Genomic DNA, 21,028 nt, shown 5'->3' with positions numbered 1-21,028 from the left:
GAAACAAAAGACTTGCTTCAGGATCAGTTTCTAATGCACTCTTTAGTAGAACCATATTTAATTTGCGGAACATAATGAGACAAAATATAGTTTATAAATTATGTGGCTGACAAAAACACCGACAATATATTTCAAAACCTCAATTTTCCCATATGGGATGAGCTGTTAAACTTGTCTTCGCATATGGGAAATCTTTATTAGGTCTGTTAGTACCTTGAGATTAGAGTATAGCATTTCTCTTCATGTACAAGAATTTGTAAAAAAAAAAGACGATAACTGTAGCTGTCGTTATAAAAAAAAAAAATAAAGAAATAAAATACTATAAAAGAACGGCTTCAAAGAACCGGTTATAAGAAATAGGGATAATGTATTTGACAAGAGGCTTTTTTTAATGATGAAAAGAACATGTGGTCAGTTCAGCGAAAGATACAGAAGGAACCATCCATTATTATGTAAAAAAAAATTTTAATGTGTAATTTAAGTAGTCGAGTTTCTTAAGACTCAGTTCAGCAAAAAAGCAATGTAAAGTTTGAGCGCAAAAATAAAGATTTCATTGACATAAATTATAACAAATCCACCCTTTCAGAATATTGTTATTATCCTGTATAAACAAAAAGCATATGCTAAAATATTTTGATTCCAATTAATTTTCATTTTTTTTTTTCTTTACAAAGGGGTCACCACATATCAAAGCCTGGAGGCCACTCAAGATAAGGGTTAATGTGTGTATGGCAATCATTGGGACAGTAGTATAGCAATCGTGTTACATTGTGAGGTAGCCAGGAGAGGATAATATAAATGTGTAAATTGAGTCATGTTGTATAGAGGGGCTATCACACGGGGATATATTATAGTTCGTAGAACACAAAGCTATCATCTTTTATAAGAAAAAGGATATAAATGACAAGATGCTTCATACCTTTTCTTTATCCAGGAGTGCTTCTGTCTTCACTGCTGGGCTCTGTGATAAACATGCAACGACCAACACCATAACCGATTGAGACACCTTTTTTCTTCTTTTGTGAAACCTCAGAACAACACTTATATATATATATATATATATATATATATATATATATATATATATATATATATATATATATATTTATTTATATCAACTGTCTCAGTGTTCTTCACAAGGAGGTTGCATTATGTACCTACATGCTTGTTCCTTCCAGCCCCACTTCCTGACTTTGAAACACGTCTGCTCACTTTTGTGACCAAACTCAAACTCTCGACTGACTAAACTTCTTGTCTCTTTGACCTCTTGACCTGTCAGTTCCGTTACGTCATCATCAAAAACACACGTCTCCTAACGTGTGACCTCTGTCACATACGCAACTGTTGAAGGTCATTTTGTTTATTTTTAACTTAGCTCATTTCTGTAAGCATCTTCAGGTAAAACCCATTTTTACACTCTAGACCAATTCTATTCTATAAACAATAAATAACTTCCAATATAAATTATTTAAACAATATCACTGGATAAATAAATAAATAAATAAATAGATAGACAGAGAGAGAGAGAGAGATCGATAAAACCTACTTTAACTTTTAACCATGTTATTATTCAACAATCGTTTGTGGTGGAAATTTGATGCAATTAGATTACGAGGACGGTTCAATAAAAACTTGTTTACATTAGACTTGAAGTTGACAATATTGTAGTCAGCTGGAAAACAGACCAGTGGAAGAGAGTTCCAGGTGGGCAGTTATAGGAAAGAAGCTCTATTCATGGAATCCACGTTTAGGTTTAGGCACTAATATAGAGAAGGAGAATTTATTGTTTGTGATTTTGGCTAGACGAGTGTTTTTTATGAAAGATTGACGAGGGGGAATTATAGATTAGAGATCAGTCAAACACTTGCCATGAAATTACAAAAGTACAGAGACAGGCTCATAACATCTTTTCTGTGGGAAAGAGGCTGCCGAGAAGAGAGAAGGGCATTACTGACTAGATTACAAAGTTGATTTTGTACTCTGTCAAGGCAGAATAGGGTACTCCGAGCAGCTCCGCAAATAATTCATCCTTTGGCTGAGTTTCTGTTTATCATTTTTACCTTATTTGTTGTTTGACCTCTCTATGATATTTTATGCAGTTTTTATAACTCTCACTTCTATCTTCCTCTTTCTCTCTTCTTTGTTTATTAATAATCAAATGTAATAAAATCAATTATAAAACTCAAGATAGAAATAACCCATTATTTAAATCAACAAAAGTAAATATAACTGCGGGTAGTAATATTATTTAACCTGTTATGGGAATATATATATATATATATATATATATATATATATATATATATATATATATATATATATATAAGTAAGGTATTTGTAGAAATTTATATACTATCAGGCCACCTGGTGTTGCCTGGTCATAAAACGCTTTAATATGATATCCTACTTCATGCATATTTCATATTTATTATTGTTAAGAAATTGCTGGGCAACGCCAGCTAAAAAACATTATTCACCTATCTATTTCTCTCTCTCTCTCTCTCTCTCTCTCTATATATATATATATATATATATATATATATATATATATAGCGGAATAACAAAGTTGAATCGTGGGAAACAATAAGGAATGAGCATTGCAGAAGGGTCAAAGAGTCATGCTGTGACATGAATCAAACTCTGTGACCAATCAAGTTGCACTGGAAAAGTATGCAAATGAGGACCGGATCTGACATGTCAGAGGTGGCGGTTTTGAAAACCGAGTTAATTTTGGTTGAGTTGGATTCAAGACATCGAAGAGGCAAGATGTGTTAAAACAAGTCTCCCCATAAGGGAGCGACAGTTTCCAAGACAAAGATCTCCATTCACTCCAGGATGCTCTGACGAAATGCCTGGGGAGTGAATAAAAATATATATAAAACAACCATTCGTTTTGGGTCCTGTCTTGCATGTGTCTTTGATTGTAACAGAAGCAGCTCCCTCAAGATGATCGACGAATCCTCCCAGAAGAAGATGCCAGCAGAAGACAGGTATGTCATCATGTATATTCGCATTATATGTTCTGACACACACATCCACATCCAGAGACTAAACAAGCACACCGTTAAAATTGACATTAACTAGACGATCACAGGTCTGATATATAAGACCGTAAAGAGAGTAAAATAAAGAAGTTAGATACATTATATATATATATATATTTATATATTATAATGATTATTATTGAGGTTATTTATTACATATATAAATATGCTTTTATTTAGATATTTATTAAACATTTTTTACGTGCACAAAATTTATCCATGAGCATGTGTTTCTGAGTATCACCCGTCGTCAGCATAGTTAAATTTTAAATAAGGATTAAACTCGTAACTGTCCAATTGACTATTTACATTACACATAGTTACCATTAAAATATTTTTTAGATAATGATGGATGGATCCTTGTTAAAAGTTTAGCCATGCTGACTATACACCCATCGTCACTGCACCAGAAATGCATGTTCACGGATAACTTTTGTGCACGTAAAAAATATTTAATAAATATTGAAATAAAAACATATTTAAATATTTAACAACTAGTATTAATAATAATAGCAAAATAATGTGCCCACCCCAAAAAGGGATGCGCAAAGAACCAAAGGGCAGGTAACTCCCTCAATGCTTAGGTAAGCGAAACAATTAAATACAACACAATCGCTGATAAAAATAAATAAAAAAAAACAATAGCTTATATATATATATATATATATATATATATATATATAGTAAGTTATGAAAATATATATGGAAATTAAGCTACACAGAATATTTCATGTTTCATCCTCGTGAGAATGCATCAGGCTTATGCGAAGAGTTGTGATTATTGAGCATTTTTATATAAATACATGGAATTGAATTTGCTAGTAAGCCAATCAGGTTCTTAGTTATAACTGCATCCATTCTAATCAGCCAATCGTTGGGCACTTAAAGGACAAAGGTAAACCTGACGAATTCTCAGGAGGATGAAACTTTGAATATTCTGTGTAGCTTAATTTTCATAACTTACTATCTAGATCTACTTATATATTGAGCACTGTTGAAGTAAATACTGAAAATTTACAACACATAAAATTATATCTTCTTATATTAATTTATGTGATTAAATGAAATATATATATATATATATATATATATATATATATATATATATACACACAATATTTCTTACAACACTATATATATACATATTTCAAGGCCGTACCAATGGATATATATATTTTATATATATACACCTGTATGTGTGTATGTACATGTATGTATGTACAGGATAGCCTCATAAACTAATAAATACATTATTACGAAATTATTATGAATTTCAGAATATATATTCTAGGCAAAGAAAAAAAAAAAATGTACTGTGGAAAACGAAACTCATCCACTCCCAAAATCCTGTTTTGTTATCTTGGTGATGCCATTAAAACACAGGGAGATGCTGGTGCTAGGATGATGGCAAGAGCTATGAGTGATTGGAGTAAGTTATGGAAACTTCTGTCATTCGTAACGATTATTGACCAAGGAAACAGTTAATCATGCATATACGAAGTGTGAGGATGTATGAAAGTAAAACCTGATTAGTGAATGCTAACGGCCTGCATTACATGGAAATAAATTACATGAGAATGACGCAAACGATGTGTAATGCGAGTCCCAAAGAGAGGATTAGGTCAGATGACCTCCGAGGAAGATTAAATCTGGACAATATGAGGAAATTGTAGAGAAGAATTTGAGTTGTTGGGATAGTATAAACAATTGAGATAGCAGAGGCAGATAGCAGGGAAGGTCGATAAAAACATGAATGGAAGTGTAAATAATGGATTTAAGAGAAAAAGAGATACATAAAGATTTGTCTCGACACACGTTAGTTTGCAAGTCAATTTCTAAGAGCCGTCCAACATATACCAACATTTCATACGGACGTTAAACTGGTAATAATAAAAATAATAATAATAATCCCTCCCCCCAATAGAAAAGTGATACCAAAAAGCCGAGAAGGGTCAAGGAGGATGAAAAGACCGAGGAGAGAGCGCTGGCCAGACCTCCGCTGGACAAGCGCAAAGAGAACTGGGATCGTGGCGAGGCTTAGTGCCACTCAAATTCCAGTATAAACCAATGGCCACTACCAGGGAGAAATCAATGGTATGAGGCTGTTGCGATGACGCAAATTTATTTGCAAATGCTATCGAAGGAGGTAGAGAGAGCTGAACGTCTGGGGAGACTTGTTGTCACTCAGCTTCCAGAGAATACCACAGGTCTCCAAACCGATCGTTTGCTGACTTGTGTGAAAGCCCCGTGTGAGCCAATAATGTCATCATTTCAAATGGACGTTAAACCGATGATAATAATAATAATGATAATAATAATGATAATAATAATAATAATAATGATAATAATGATGATGATGCTATTTGCTACAATAAATAAATAGTGAAAATGATAAAGAAACCTAATAAAATAATAACCACTGCAAGAGAATTTTTAATCGGACTATGAAAGTGAAAGTCGGTAATAGCTAATGATAGACAATTGTTGAAAGAAATCTTACACATACCATATTAGCAAGATTCTTGAAAATTCAAATTCAACATAGGAAAACATACAATACTACATGTTAGATCCTGGAATATAAAAAATGTAAATGCAACGTTTCGAAAAATTATGGCATAACTTTAAGATAATGTTCTATATGTGTATATAAATCCGGAAACATTTGGTTTCCAAGTCATAGGCCATTAAAACAAATGTTAATCACGATTGGTTATTGTAAATATCAAACGATGTGTGTAATAGATTTTTATATATTGAATAGAGAAATACTGTGATAAAATAAGTCTGAATCTGATGTTGCATTAACAAAACCATACAAAATTGATATCAAACGAATATAAAAACCATGGGGCTCAGAAGAAAAATCTCAGAATCATGATTGGCAAGGACAGGCGCTTCTTTGATAGCCACTATGGAGAACCCAGCTGGCATCCTGTGAATATTGGCCCTTTTTATTTTAGGTATCAGACTACAACAGACCAAATGTAAGTAAATAGATATTACAGAGAAAAAGAAGTGAATCACAAAAGAAAATAGACTAGCTATCACAAAAGCAAACCTTACACAAAAAGGTTCATTTACACGTACAGAACATAACCCCAGAGTTATACCATCGATTTTCCAAGCACTTTCTATATTAAAAAAAAATAGAGAGATCAATAAAGGAAATCAAGTATACGATTTGACGGTTTTTATTTACTTGACTCTGGAAAAGTTAGACACCAGGTTGGTTTTTAACGAAGAAAATCCAGCTCCCCCCCCCCCCCAAAAGATCATTCTGGATTGAAAAAAATTTTTTTTAAATACTGACTCAGTTTTGAAGTACCTTTCTTTCAATGATCAAGGATGGAAAAGACGAAGTGTATGATTTTGATGGTATATTAAAAACTAACGTCGTATATTTAAAACAGAAGAATTGGATTAGAAATATGTCAAGAGAGCCAAACGTTGTTTTAAAGCTTTTTAAAGATCTAGTAAGAACTAATATAGAATTTTATATTGCTGTTGTCTAGACATGAAGATTGGAATGTACTATTAAGATTGTAAGACATACAAAGAAAAGTAAGAAAATTAATAAAAAAGAGATTAATTATAATTAGAGATTATAAAGAGTAAGTCTTAAAACAGAGTACTGTTGCCACATCTAGGCAGGAGCTGCTCGGAGCACCTATCCTGCCTTGAGAAAGCTCAAAACCGGCTTTGAAACCTAGTAGGTGATACCCTTTTTTCTTCCCTGCAACTTCTTTCCCACAGATTAGACATTGCAAGCCTGTCTCTGCTCTATCATTATTTTCATGACAAGTGCTCGTCTGAGCTTCAATCCATAGTCCCCCTTGCCAAACTTTCACAAAAAACTTGTCTAGCTATAACGACCATCAACAGTTTTCTACATTCTCTCTGTGTACCTAAATCTAATCACAAATTTTATGCACAAAGCTTCTTTCCTAGAACTGCCGGCTCTGTTCCACAATATGGTCGGTTTCAAGTCCAATGTAAATAAGTTCTTGTTGAGCCTCCCATCCTTAAATAATCTATTTTTACCCCATTTCCACCACTAACTATTAATACGCTATTTTCTCAGTGACTACCGTACAGTCATTAACTCTTATCCTCAAATTGCTTTTGGGCCTTGATAAGTGGTGACTCCCATGTTAAAAAAAAAAGATGGGAAAGACGATTTTCCCTATTTTGATGACAGTAATAGATATGTAAAAGAAAATATGTTTAAGCAGTCAGATAGAGAAAATGTTAGTCTGTGTTCTAAAAATTTCATTTTTAACCGAGTTTATTGAATTCCATATTTAATCCGATCAGCAGGGTCGTAAAGTACGCTTAAATATGATATTTGAATTCTTGCAGATTTCGTATATATTATTATGGAGTTAATGTATTATCAATTTTTATATATTATAAAGTTGCAATTTCCAAAAAAAATATATACCCATATGACTTGGGTGTATCAGCTTAAATTGAAAGTGAAACAATAACTTAAAAATAATTCCTAATAAAATTATTTTTAAAAAGTATAGATTACTGAAGTGCCATCAGATATACTCGAAACTGAAACCAAAACTTATGAAGAATTCTTGGTAAAATTATTTATTACAAGAGATGGAAGTCCATAACAATTAAACGACTCCGATGTAAGCCTGACACAGAAAATAACACACACGCTATCGTATTAATATATAGATGTTCACAATCAAGTACCGTTATCAATCATAGTATATTCAATTTTTTTTTCAGAATTATCTATTTATTATAAATATTATCAATTTATATAAGAATTTCTTTCTAATAATTAGTGTCAGAAAAATAAAATGACATGAATATTTAAATGTTTTATTTATTTATTTTTTTATTAAAATGTAAGTTATTCTGATAACGCTAAGTGTTTTTCTCTGAAATTTGACTGATAGCAAACTTGCTCAGGATTCAAGTAGTAGTAGTAGTAGTAGTAGTAGTAGTAGTGTTACTAGTAGTATTATTAGATCATCATGATCATCACAATAAATTGTCATGTGTTCACTTGCTCAAGAAACAAAAATATGAATAGTTGTTGTGGTCAGACAGATATATTTCTTAAGTACTGAAGGGATGGGGGCTGAACATACAAAGCTGTGATCGGTTGAACAAGATTACATGTTAAGTTAAAGAGAAAGTATTTTGAAATAATCAGGTAAGGCATACAGTGTGATAACTGAATCAGACAGTTGGGTGTGTAGGGAATCCATCACAACCACCTGAATAAAAAAAAGAAAATATCAGTAAACAAAGCTCCCAGGAACCTATGAAGCAATCCACAACCCAGCTGATGATGCTTTGTGAAATTAATAAGTTGGCATTTTAAATACTCTACCACGTTCGTTCCATGCAGTTGAGTCACTATGCAGAATGAGATCCAAGATGGCTGCATGGTGTTGTGGGCCCTGTTAAAATAATTCAAGACATAACACATGTAAAGAAAAGGACAATGATCATAAAATTATGTAATAATCATGATTTACCTCTTAAAAAAAAAAAAGAAAAATGGTGTTGGAAAGTACTGAAACTTGTGTTGCGTGTATTACATGTATTGAATCTGAGAATTCAGCCAAAGGGAGGCAAGTCAGCAAAAGATATTAAAAGTTATTTGTCTTGGTTGTAATTTTGATGAGTGCTGTATGCACAAAAAAATTAATTGTAATGTGAATAGAAAAAAAGCTTACGTGAATATAGCAATTCTATCTAATTCTCCATTTGAATTTTTTTGTTTGTTATAATCTTGTCAAATGCAAGGACAGAAAACAGCCTTCAAAATATTATTGAATTAATTTGCAATTCATTTGAGATGAGTAATTTTTAAATTTATTTCATTTTATTTCACAACGTTTCGGCCAATTATTCCTCTGGCCTTCGTCAGAACAACAACTAGAAGATGAGGCAAACAGTCCACAAATAATTAAATAAAATAAATTTAAAATAAAATAAAATTATACAAATTACTCATCCCAAAAAGAATTTCAAAATCATTCAATAATATAACAATCGGTATGGACCCGACGATTGGAAGAACAAAAAATAAAAATGTGGATTTATAAGACCAAAAAATCCAATCTTGATTGCACTTCGGGTCCCATAGCGCAGTGGATAGAGATGCGGAATATTTACGATTCCAGGTGAGCATTGTCTGAAGGTAGTAGTCAATCCCACCCAAAACGGTTCAGAGGATTAATTGGCCAAACCGTGGTGAGACGACAACATCTATGGAAGGCAATAATTGCTGTGGATGTTGTTGGAGAATTCGACATTCCCAACCCATCGTGGTTAACCACCTGATGAAGGCCAGAGGAATAATTGGCCGAAACGTTGTGAAACAACTAGAAGATGAGGATAATAGTCCACAAATAATTAAATAAAAACCCTTAAAACGTCTTTTAGCAAAGGTTGGTTGGTTGTTTTTGTTTTACGGCATATCAACCCTTTTCAGGTTATTTAATGCCGAATCCAAAGATTTTGAAGAAAAATTTTTTAATAGAATATATTTGTTATTTTCAAGTCGGTTTCTATTTAACCCATAGTTGGGACCCTAACAGGTACTACACTCCGGGTCAGAGTGGACCTGGGAGCAATGGCAATTAAAGAGTGGCTCCACACTCCCCAAAGCCCGCAAACTGGGGCCTCACCACTGGATATAGTTTAAGGTCATATCCAGGACCATTTAGCAAAGGAGATAACTTTATGGTAGAAGAATCATTTCTATTTAAACATTAAAACATTACTTTCACAGGTGGACTTTGTTATTTATTTAACATATTTCATTAACCCAACGTTTGGTAAAAGAGTTCAGCAGTAGAAAAGAAAAAGAAAAGAAACGAAAACTATCCTGTTTATTTTCAGTGCTTTTACAGATCGACTCAACCTACTTGCTTTCATAGTTTGCTCAGTAAAATTGTGTGTTATGACCCCTTCAACAAAATATGATAAACACAAAGAACAAAAAATGAAAATGATCATCAAAATTTTTTTTTTTTTTTTTTTACTCACGTTCACCCCTAACAAGGTATATCACCACTTGGACGTAAGGGATACTATTTAGGACAAAGCCCAGGAAAGATATTAGTTTACGTTACATTTAAATTTCTGCATATCAGTAAAGTTAGGGAAGCAGGTAGCAGGAAAGAAATTCCAAAGTCTAGCTGTTCAAGGGGGGGAAAAAAACTATTAGAGTAGAAAGTTTTCTGGCATTTAGGGACCTCAACAGTGAAGGGGTGAGATTTTGTTGCTAAGCAAGTTTGTCGGGGTATGTACGTCAAGGGGGCACAAGTGCAACGAGTTCATCAGAACACATTCCATTAAAATATTTATAAAACTAGCACAGAGATGAAAAATTGCAGCGATGAGGCAGGGTTTGGAGCTTAGTTGACAATGTGGGATCTGCCATTGTCTTAGATTTGTGTACATCCATGCATGTTATAGTGTTTTATCATCAGCAAATGCACTCATCTCGGACACATTATTATCAGGGAGGTCGTTTATGAATATCAGGAATAATAATGATCCAACGATCGACCGCTGAGGCATTCCAACAATAATGTTATACTACTTGGATGTACGTCCATCAATGACAACCTGGATGGTTCTATTTTCTAAAAAGGATCTAATAATATTTAGTATACGTCCAGTTATACCGTACGATTTAATTTTCATTAGCAATCCTTTGTGTCAAACTTTGTCAAAGGTCTTTAATATATCAAGGGCTACAGGCTTCGCCCGCCTTATCCAGTGCATGGTATATGCGTTGAGAGATGACTGTTAAAATATCTGCAGTAGAACGATATTGCCTAAATCCGTACTGTTTGTCAAATTATGTAACAATCATTATTTATCCCCTCCCCCTAAAAAGTGTGGGAAATTGTAACTTGTGGTGCATGCACTGTGGTAGATATTTAATTTGAGTGTTCAGTCAAAGTCAGCAGATTTTTTTTTTAACTTATTTTTCAACTTGCTGATAATTTTGAAAAATGTTATATGCATGACAATGAAAAGTTTACATTAGTGTAACAGTACCATCCCAGCTGCTGCTGATTGCATACCTTTATCAAATATAGAAAAGAAAAAGAAAGAAAACGAAGCCAAATTCATTCATAATGTGAAATCATAGTACATCCATGTATATGTGCATATGGAAGAAAAATATGGTTCTTATTTAGGTGTATTTTATGATACAAACATTCCAGTATAGAGTTGTAACTTCATGCGGATTGGATTGATTCTAAATCAGGTTTAGAATGTAAATCAAGGCACAGAGAGGCAACATTGCGGCGATGGTACAGGTTTGGTTTGGTTGGTTGGTTGGTTGGTTTACGGCATATCAACACTTTTCAGCTTATTAAATGCCAAATTCAGTGATTTGGAAGAAAAACATTTTTTAATAGAATATATATATATATTTTTTTTTTCAAGTCGGTTTCTATTTAATCCATAGTTGAGACCCTAACAGGTACTACCACTCCGGGTCAGAGTGGACCTAGGAGCAATGGCAATTAAAGAGTGGCTCCACACTCCCCAAAGCCTGCAAGTTGGGGGCCTCACCATCGGATGTTGTTTAAGGTCATACCCATGACGTGCGGCGATGGGACAGAGGTTGAAGTTTAGTTGAGAAAGTTGGACCAGCCATTTTGTTAGATTTGCGTACATCCATTCTTCTTGCATGTTAATAGAGTGTTTTATTATCAGCAAATATACTGATGGTGATGATGGTGATGATGATTGCGATTTGTACTGATGTACTGAAACATATCAATCGTATTCTTTTTATTATTGTTGCTTGGTCGTTGGTTTCCGTTGCTAAAAAATTCGCACTCGTACGGTGAACGTAGGAAGATGTCACATCAGTAATGGCAATCCTGGCCGTTGATAAAAAATGTATTATTTCCTTCGACATGGCGTCTTAGTAAAATCGTTCAATTGTTGACTTTTATAGATGTTCACATAGAATAGTTTTTTCACTGCGCATAACACATCAATTTGCTACCTGTGTTTTATTTGCACCTGCGCATTATCAATTTCTGTTATGTAACAAGTAGCGATATGACCATTACAATATTTTTCCCCGGTTCCGATACAATTACTGATTCCGATTCTTTATAAATCTTTAAATATTTAACAATAGAGTTGTTATTTATTCCCGATCACCGTGAAAACACATGTTAAGTGAGCAGATATTTTCTCAAGCGTAAAAAATACATTTGTGGGACGTTGGTCTATAGATTTTAATTTTACTGGTATTTTAAAATCAATAAATATTTATTATTTTATCATTGCTGACAGCAGTGGAAGATTTTGCTTTAAACAAAATTTAAAAAAAACAAGTGAAGCATGCATAGTTCCCCGTGAGTGCACAGTGAACGAGGCATAAAAAAATGACTAAGTTCAGCATTTGATCCTTCCATTTAGCCCCAAAAGTCCCGAGGGGACGTCAAATCTAGTGAAAATAAACAGACCTTTAAATATGTAAATTTGAGTTCTGCACCATGGAAAAACAGAAATGACTAAGACCATCATTTGCCCTCCCCCCCCCCCATTTAATCCCAAAAGTCCCCAAGGCCTTAACATATTTACATTTGAGTTCAGCATCATGCAAAATTGCTACATAGACTGTTGTGGGGACATACACACCCTTATAATCCTTAAGATGGACTTGTCCATTAGGCATATAATCAGCAAGTCTAGACCGCTCAATGAGAGTTATCCCAGATGTCGTACAGAGACGACTCCCCACAGTCTAACTAACCTTTTCTGTACCACTAACCCTTTCTTGATATAAATGTTCTTATTCTCACCAAGTCATCGTGTTCCTACTTTCACCTTTCCCGACTCCACTACATAGACATACACAGAAAATTTTGGACAAATATGGTAAAATAGTCCCAAAAATGAAGTGTTTTTATTAGCCCTAGAAGAGCCCCTGGGGCACACCCAAGAGTTATCGCGAAGTATAGACAAACAAAATTAAATAGAACTCAATTAGTTACAACCTTTCAGAAAGTTTTATAAAAAATTCAAGGCACAAATATTTTAATAAGCACAAAAGTGTCAATTTTAGCCATTTTAATCCGAAAGGCACCCCTAGGGGGGGGGGGCAACCAGAGTTTTGCCAGAACATCCGTTTTGTTACTTTTGTACTCATATCATGTTTAATGTTTGTGCAAAATTTCAAAAAATTCTAAGGCGTACTTATTGAGAAAAGTGCGGACAGACAAACAGACAAGGGTGAATTTTTAAGCAATTTGCAAAAATGACAATTAAATGAATCGTTTTTGACATTGGAAAATATGCACAAATTTTTCCGATTCCAATACCCTCAAAAGCTCCGATTTTTCTGATTTCCAATTCTGATTAATCGTCCCAACACTAGTAATCAGACTGAGATGATCTTAAATTCAGTCTTGGCAATGTGCAAGATTTATATAAAGCCACTGTAACAATGAAGGATGAGAAAAATAGCCTCTCATTATGTCAATGGTAGTAGACATCTCGTGAACATTAGCGGAATTGTTTCCTGTTTGTATACTTTATTCATGAGATTCATTATAAAGAGTCTTGTGAGACAAAATGGTTGCTAAAATTTACTTGGCAAGCAATAATTTTTTTCGCTGTTGCAATCAAAAGTGATCACAGTTTATATTGTTTTAAAATAAAAATTATACGTCTTAAACGCAGAAAACACTATATGCAAATTGAGTTAGATTATGCAAACTTTTATATTCTTTATTTTATAATTAGAATTTCTTGCGCACTAGTAATTCTCACTCACTAGTCGTTCTCAGCAATTTCTTGCTAGTAGATTAATAGAAATAAATCGTTTTCTTTTAAGTGACAGCAAGTCTCCTCAGATTACAAGTATTCTCTGCTTTTTTTACATCACTATTGCAATTCAGTTTGTGTTCTTGCTTCAGCAGTATCACCACCATCCTAAAGTTCAAACCTAGGGTAGGGGGAGGGCGAACTGGTAGTGTGAGAACTATCTGTCTAACAGGGCTCTGGTGAAAATCTAGGAGGCATCGGTATCAGGATCCGAATGGTTAATTGCAGGCATAGACCAATTCATACCATCTAAAAAATTCCAACAAAAACCTAACAGCCAGCCATGGTTCTCCCCAGAATGTGCTGCTGCTATCGCGCACAGAAATCACTTTTTCCATAGTTACCAACGTAATAGATGCACTGAGACTAAAGCTGCTTTTAGGTCTGCCAGCAACCACTGTAAAAGAGTAATAAAAAATGCAAGAGAGCTATATGCCCAGTCTGTTAAATCCAAGGTAGCTGATCAGCGGCTTGGATCCCACCAGTTTTGGCAAATAACAAATAGGATCCTGAACAGAAGTGTGCGTTCTATCCCAACCATTATCAATGGACCAGAGGTCATCTCGTCAGCGTCAGACAAGGCCAAACTATTTGCAAAGAACTTTGCAGCTAATTCTACCCTATGCGACGAAGGCCATCAACTCCCCATATTTCCTCCTATAACACAGAACAAGCTAGGTAACATACAAATATCCGTGCATGAGGTCGCCAAGCTAATAAAGAACCTAGATTCCAGTAAAGCAACTGGCCCTGATGGCATCCCAATTATAGTGTTAAAAAAGCTTCAACCAGAACTTGCTCCCATACTTACGAAACTATTTAAGCGCTGCCTTAAGGAGAAGTGCTTTCCGACTCCCTGGAAGACCTCATCAGTTTGCCCTGTATTTAAGAATTCAGGTGATAAGTCATCTCCCTCTCAATACAGACCAATAAGTCTCCTGTGTGTTATGAGTAAGTTGCTGGAATCCATATTAAATAGAGAAATAGTCAACCACCTCAGCAGGAATAACCTTCTTAGTGACACACAATATGGTTTCCGCTCTGCAAGATCTACCGCAGATGTGCTGACGGTTATATCCCACAGGATTAGTGAATCTCTTGACAAAGGCTTCCTTTCTAGGGCAATTGCTCTCGACATATCAAAGGCCTTCGACAAGGTATGGCATAAGGGTCTACTTCACAAGATTTCCAGCTACGGTATAACTGGAAATGTTTTCTCAATCATTAAATCATTTCTCTCCGATAGGCTCATAAGAGTAGTGGTAGATGGACAAAAATCGGAGGCCTGCAATATAAATGCTGGAGTCCCTCAGGGGTCAATCCTGGGCCCAACTCTCTTCCTGATCTACATCAATGACCTCCCTAAACACATACTTAAATCATTCGTTGACATCTATGCTGATGACACGACCATCTACGGCAACACATCAAAGACTGTAAATGACAAAGTTCTCTCTGATTCTCTCTCCTCTGATCTCGAGCGCGTGGTTCAGTGGGGGAAGAGGTGGCTGGTTACCTTTAATGCATCCAAAACCAAACTGCTATCCTTACATCATCAACGCTCTGATCCCCATCTGGCATCAATTGTGATGGATGGCTCTCGTCTGGGTGAGGCCCCGTGTTTTGACAAGCTTCTGGGTTTGACCTTTACTCCTGATCTGAAATGGAACACGTACATCAAGTCTGTTGCCAAGGTCGCTGGAAAGATGGTGGGATTCTTCTACCGCTCCAGAAGATATCTCACAACGGATGCAATTCTCTATCTATATAAAAGCCAAGTATGTCCAAGGATGGAATACTGTTGCCATATCTGGGCAGGAGCTGCTAAAAACAGCCTATCCTGCCTTGACAGAGTACAAAATAGACTTCGTGGCTTAGTGGGGGATGCCCTTTTCTCTACCCTGCAACCTCTCCCCCACAGAAGAGACGTTGCGAGCCTGTCCTTGTTTTATCGTTATTTCCATGGCAGATGCTCGTCTGAACTCCAATCTCTGGTCCCCCCTCGCCAATCTTTCACAAAAAACACCCGTCTAGCTGAATCCACTGTGACAAATTTCCCCCACTCTATATCTGTGCCTAAATCAAAACGCAGATTCCATGAACAAAGCTTCTTTCTTAGAACTGCACGCCTGTGGAACTCTGTTCCGTCTGCCTGCTTCCCTCCGGACTACAACTTGAATGTCTTCAAGTCCAATGTTAACAAATTCCTAATGAACCGCCCCCTTAAGTAAACATTTCAGCAAATCTCCTCACTAACGTAATGTACTTGCAATAACCCTTATCCCTGAGTGGCTTCCGGGCCTTGATAAGTGGTGATCACTGTGTAAAAAAAACAAAAAAAACAAAGGATCTGTCATTTTCTGGTCGTCTCTGTCTCTGCATGTGGCAAGCAAAACCTTACTACTTCCGTATTTTCCCATGACAAATGGAAAGCTGGTGTTTTGTATTACTAGAAGATTTCAGGCTCTCTCTATCTGGTTTTTAAACAGACCGTCTCCTTCCTAGATGCATTGCCTTTACAACGACTAAGGAACCTCATCTTCCTCCTATATGGTAATCCTCCAGAATATCATAGGCTGATAGGTGGTACACCTTGATCAATGGTGATCTAGAACTGTGCAAAGTAGTGGCGTTCATGTCCCTTAAGGTATTATACGTACCTGCTTACCTTAATACACACAGTGCCTAGTATTCCCAAATGCTTTCCCATCTTAACAGCTGTGATCTCGCGAGAACTGGTTAGTCAACAAGAATATGCTGTATATCTGTAATGTAATTAATAGAAGTGAAACGAAAACTCAATGGAGAGGGAGTGACAGTTGCTCCTGACCCTTTCCTTTGTGTGTTCTGGACCGATCCTTTCACAACGTTGTATGCAAATACTGAGTCTTGCTGTTCTCGATGTCTGGGAAAACACTTGCGGTCTTGCAAGTTAATGAATAGATGTGACCAACGAGAACTTCATGCAAACTAGACTAGATATGAGAGGCTATTTTTCTCATCCTTCATTGTTACAGTGGCTTTATATAAATTTTGCACATTGCCAAGACTGAATTTAAGATCATCTCAGTCTGATTACTAGTGTTGGGACGATTAATCAGAATTGCAAATCAGAAAAATCGGAGCTTTTGAGGGTATTGGAATCGGAAAAATTTGTGCATATTTTCCAATGTCAAAAACGATTCATTTAATTGTCATTTTTGCAAATTGCTTAAAAATTCACCCTTGTCTGTTCGTCCGTTTGTCTGTCCGCACTTTTCCTAATAAGTACGCCTTGGAATTTTTTGAAATTTTGCACAAACATTAAACATGATATGAGTACAAAAGTAATGGAACAGACTTTCCGGGAAAACTTTGGTTGGCCTCCCCCCTAAAGGTACCATTTCGGGTTGAAATGAGGAACGATCATCAGTAATCTTAATCACACAAAAACAACAACCGCCGTTTACCAGTGATCTCTCATTAATAACACTTTGTGTTTTTCTCTGGAATATGAGTGATAGCAAACTTTCTCAGAATTCCAATACGAATACTACTAGTACTACTGTTAAACAATCAGGTTGTTGTTAGATTGGTGATCTTTTGAATCAACGCATTTCAGGTGAAAACATTCATTATGTGCCATGGCAAAATTAGTATAAATTCTAAAAATTACAACAAATAATTGAGTAGAAAAATAATCTCATTTATAAATCTCACTCCGTCTGTCTGACTGTCTGTCCGTCCGTCTCGAATTTTTTCAATTGCATCTCATCCGATACGGTAGGTCACAGAACGATGTAAGACAGGTCAAATGACTGCATTTTTTTTGTCGACTGTTCTTTTAAGGGTTTTTAGCCGGTTAAAATAGTTTTAAGAGGTGAAAACGGGGGTAAAAATTGAAATAAATCATTCTAAAGTTTTGTTATCCATTTTGGTTTCGATTCTAACTGATGGCACCCAAGTCATATTTAAAAATTTTTTTTTTTTTTTAAAATCCTTAGACATTGGGTACAATATCATGAAATAATGATAAAGAATTGACTGTATAATAATATATATATATAAAAGAATAATAAAGAATTGACTGTATAATAATATATATATAAAAGAATGATAAAGAATTGACTGTATAATAATATATATATAAAAGAATGATAAAGAATTGACTGTATAATAATATATATATAAAAGAATGATAAAGAATTGACTGCATAATATATATATATATAAAAGAATGATAAAGAATTGACTGCATAATAATATATATATAAAAGAATGATAAAGAATTGACTGCATAATAATATATATATAAAAGAATGATAAAGAATTGACTGTATAATAATATATATATAAAAGAATGATAAAGAATTGACTGTATAATAATATATATATATAAAAGAATGATAAAGAATTGACTGAATAATAATATATATATAAAAGAATGATAAAGAATTGACTGTATAATAATATATATATAAAAGAATGATAAAGAATGTACTGTATAATAATATATATATAAAAGAATGATAAAGAATTGACTGTATAATATATATATATAAAAGAATGATAAAGAATTGACTGTATAATAATATATATATATAAAAGAATGATAAAGAATTGACTGTATAATAATATATATATAAAAGAATGATAAAGAATTGACTGTATAATATATATATATATAAAAGAATGATAAAGAATTGACTGTATAATAATATATATATAAAAGAATGATAAAGAATTGACTGTATAATAATATATATATATAAAAGAATGATAAAGAATTGACTGTATAATAATATATATATAAAAGAATGATAAAGAATTGACTGTATAATAATATATATATAAAAGAATGATAAAGAATTGACTGTATAATAATATATATATAAAAGAATGATAAAGAATTGACTGTATAATAATATATATATATATATAAAAGAATGATAAAGAATTGACTGTATAATAATATATATATAAAAGAATGATAAAGAATTGACTGTATAATAATATATATATATAAAAGCTAGAAAAATAAAAATGTTGTATTTAATCATATTTTACGATCGGACAATGCTGGCTGCTGATCGAGTTTCGGAACGAAAGCTGTCACGATTTATTTAGTGATTTTTTAAAAGTCATTACAATAGATATCGGTACCACCTCAACTGGAAAGAATTTACGTGACTGAAGCAGAAATTAACTCCTGAAAAATATCGTTCCATCACGAAAACTTGTTTCCTCGTGGGACAAACAGAAATAGAACTTCGATGTTGTTTGTTCTCCACTCAAAATAATGTACCTGACTCAAATAGGAATAAATTCCTACAAAAAATATCTTCCTGCACGACAGACTTTATTTTCACAATCCATAAGATTTTTCAATTTCATTTTGAAAACTTCTTAAACGATTATTTTTAAGTTCGTTGTACAAACATCTACGTACTTTTCTACCCCGGAAATGATCGAAGCAGTTTACAATTCAAAAGCCATATATTTTCTAGGGGAGTAGGGCAACTACTAAGAGCTAAAATATTTTAATAAACCTATAAAACTATTTAAAAATATTTTCCTCACATAAATTAAAGTATAGACATTAATAATAAATACAATGAAAGTGGGAATACGTCATATTGATTAATTGTAATCATTTATCAAATTCACTATGTTTGTCTGGCTATCTGTCTCGATTTTTTTCTTTAAAATTTTGTTTTCGGTTCTAGTTGATAGCACCCAAGTCACATTTTTTTTTTTATGTTTGAAATCACGACTACAATATGTATTGAGTACAATATCATATGAAATAATCAGCAGAGAATTGACTCTATTATAATATATACGAAATTTGGAAAAAATTAAATATATTTAAGCGTATTTTATGACCGGCTAATACCAGGTGCCCCCGCTAGTTACAAGTAAAAATAGAATTTATTGAATTATCGAGTTTTAATGGGAAAGACTTGTAGAACCAATTGGGTATAACACACAAGGGAGATAATCCTTAACTTAAATTAACAGTCTGACATATGCTATCTGGGAACGTAATTGTGGTTGATTCCTTATTTAAATTACTTCTACCACATCAACTACTGGATCGTTGTTTGTAAATTTTATAATTTATACTAATTTCACCATGGCACGTAAATAGGTAATAATGTTTTCACCTGAAATGCGTTTGTTTAAAAGATCACCAATGTAAACAGGCATCTACAATCATGATCATAATAATTATCAAACTTCGAGTAATTCAGCTTCCATTGTAATAAATAAAATGAATAAAATAAAGCAATCATTCATAACAAGCTTCCCCATCAAATCAACAGTGGAAATAAGAATTTGCTTATGTTTCCAGTAATTTTGTAACTTATACTTAGATATTTTTCAATTTTCAGTTATCTATCTTTTTATTAACTGAATTAAAACAAGCCGAGCATGCGGAGTCCCCTTCCACAAACGAAAAATTTACTTTCATCATGACTAATGTTTGCGCAAAATTTCAAAAAATTCAAGCCATGGTTATTAAGTGCGAAAAAAATGAATGGACGAATGATTTGGGGGTAATTTTACACCTATAATGCTCCTTGGGGTGGCAATCAGAGTTATCCCGGGAAATCCATTCTGACAAAAATTTACTTTTACCATGACTAATGTTTGTGCAAAATCTTAACAAAATTCAAGGAATGGCTATTGAGAAAAGTACGGACGAACGGGAATGAATTACTAGGTCCAAACTGTCCTTTGTCGGGGGGGGGGGGACAAAAATATTTATTGTTAATCTCCCAGCCATAAAATAAATGCCAGCTATAAATTATTAAAAAAAAACAACAAAAATCAACAAAAAAAATCTTTTATAAACTTTAGAAGACTTACAACGCCGTGCGATTCTCACAACATTTCAGCCAATATAACTTCTGACCTTCTTCAGGTGTATTTTGCCAAACTCATGAATTTCGAACGGAACCCTTTATTTAATCCACGGAGATAACATGCTCCTGTTCTGTTAACCATGACCGGGTAGAAATTTTAAGCAATTCGCAGTTACATTCTTAGTATTACGCACACTAATGATCGAACCTTCAGCCTCTAGAAGAGTGCAACTTAAAATCGAATTTATACCAAGTACTTTATCCATTTATGCCATAGGTCCTTAT

General features: G+C 33.9%; 1 protein-coding gene across 1 annotated transcript in view; it reads right to left on the bottom strand.

Moving 5' to 3' along the window:
- Positions 1–21,028, bottom strand: part of LOC145239829 (Golgi-associated PDZ and coiled-coil motif-containing protein-like) — a 460,043-nt gene that overhangs the window by 390,734 nt on the left and 48,281 nt on the right. The gene's annotated exons all lie outside the window — the stretch shown is intronic.

Source organism: Euprymna scolopes, chromosome 19, assembly GCF_053919585.1.
Source record: "Euprymna scolopes isolate OS-2025 chromosome 19, ASM5391958v1, whole genome shotgun sequence".
Classification (NCBI taxonomy): Eukaryota; Metazoa; Mollusca; class Cephalopoda; order Sepiida; family Sepiolidae; genus Euprymna; species Euprymna scolopes.
This window is presented reverse-complemented; position numbering and strand designations above follow the sequence as displayed.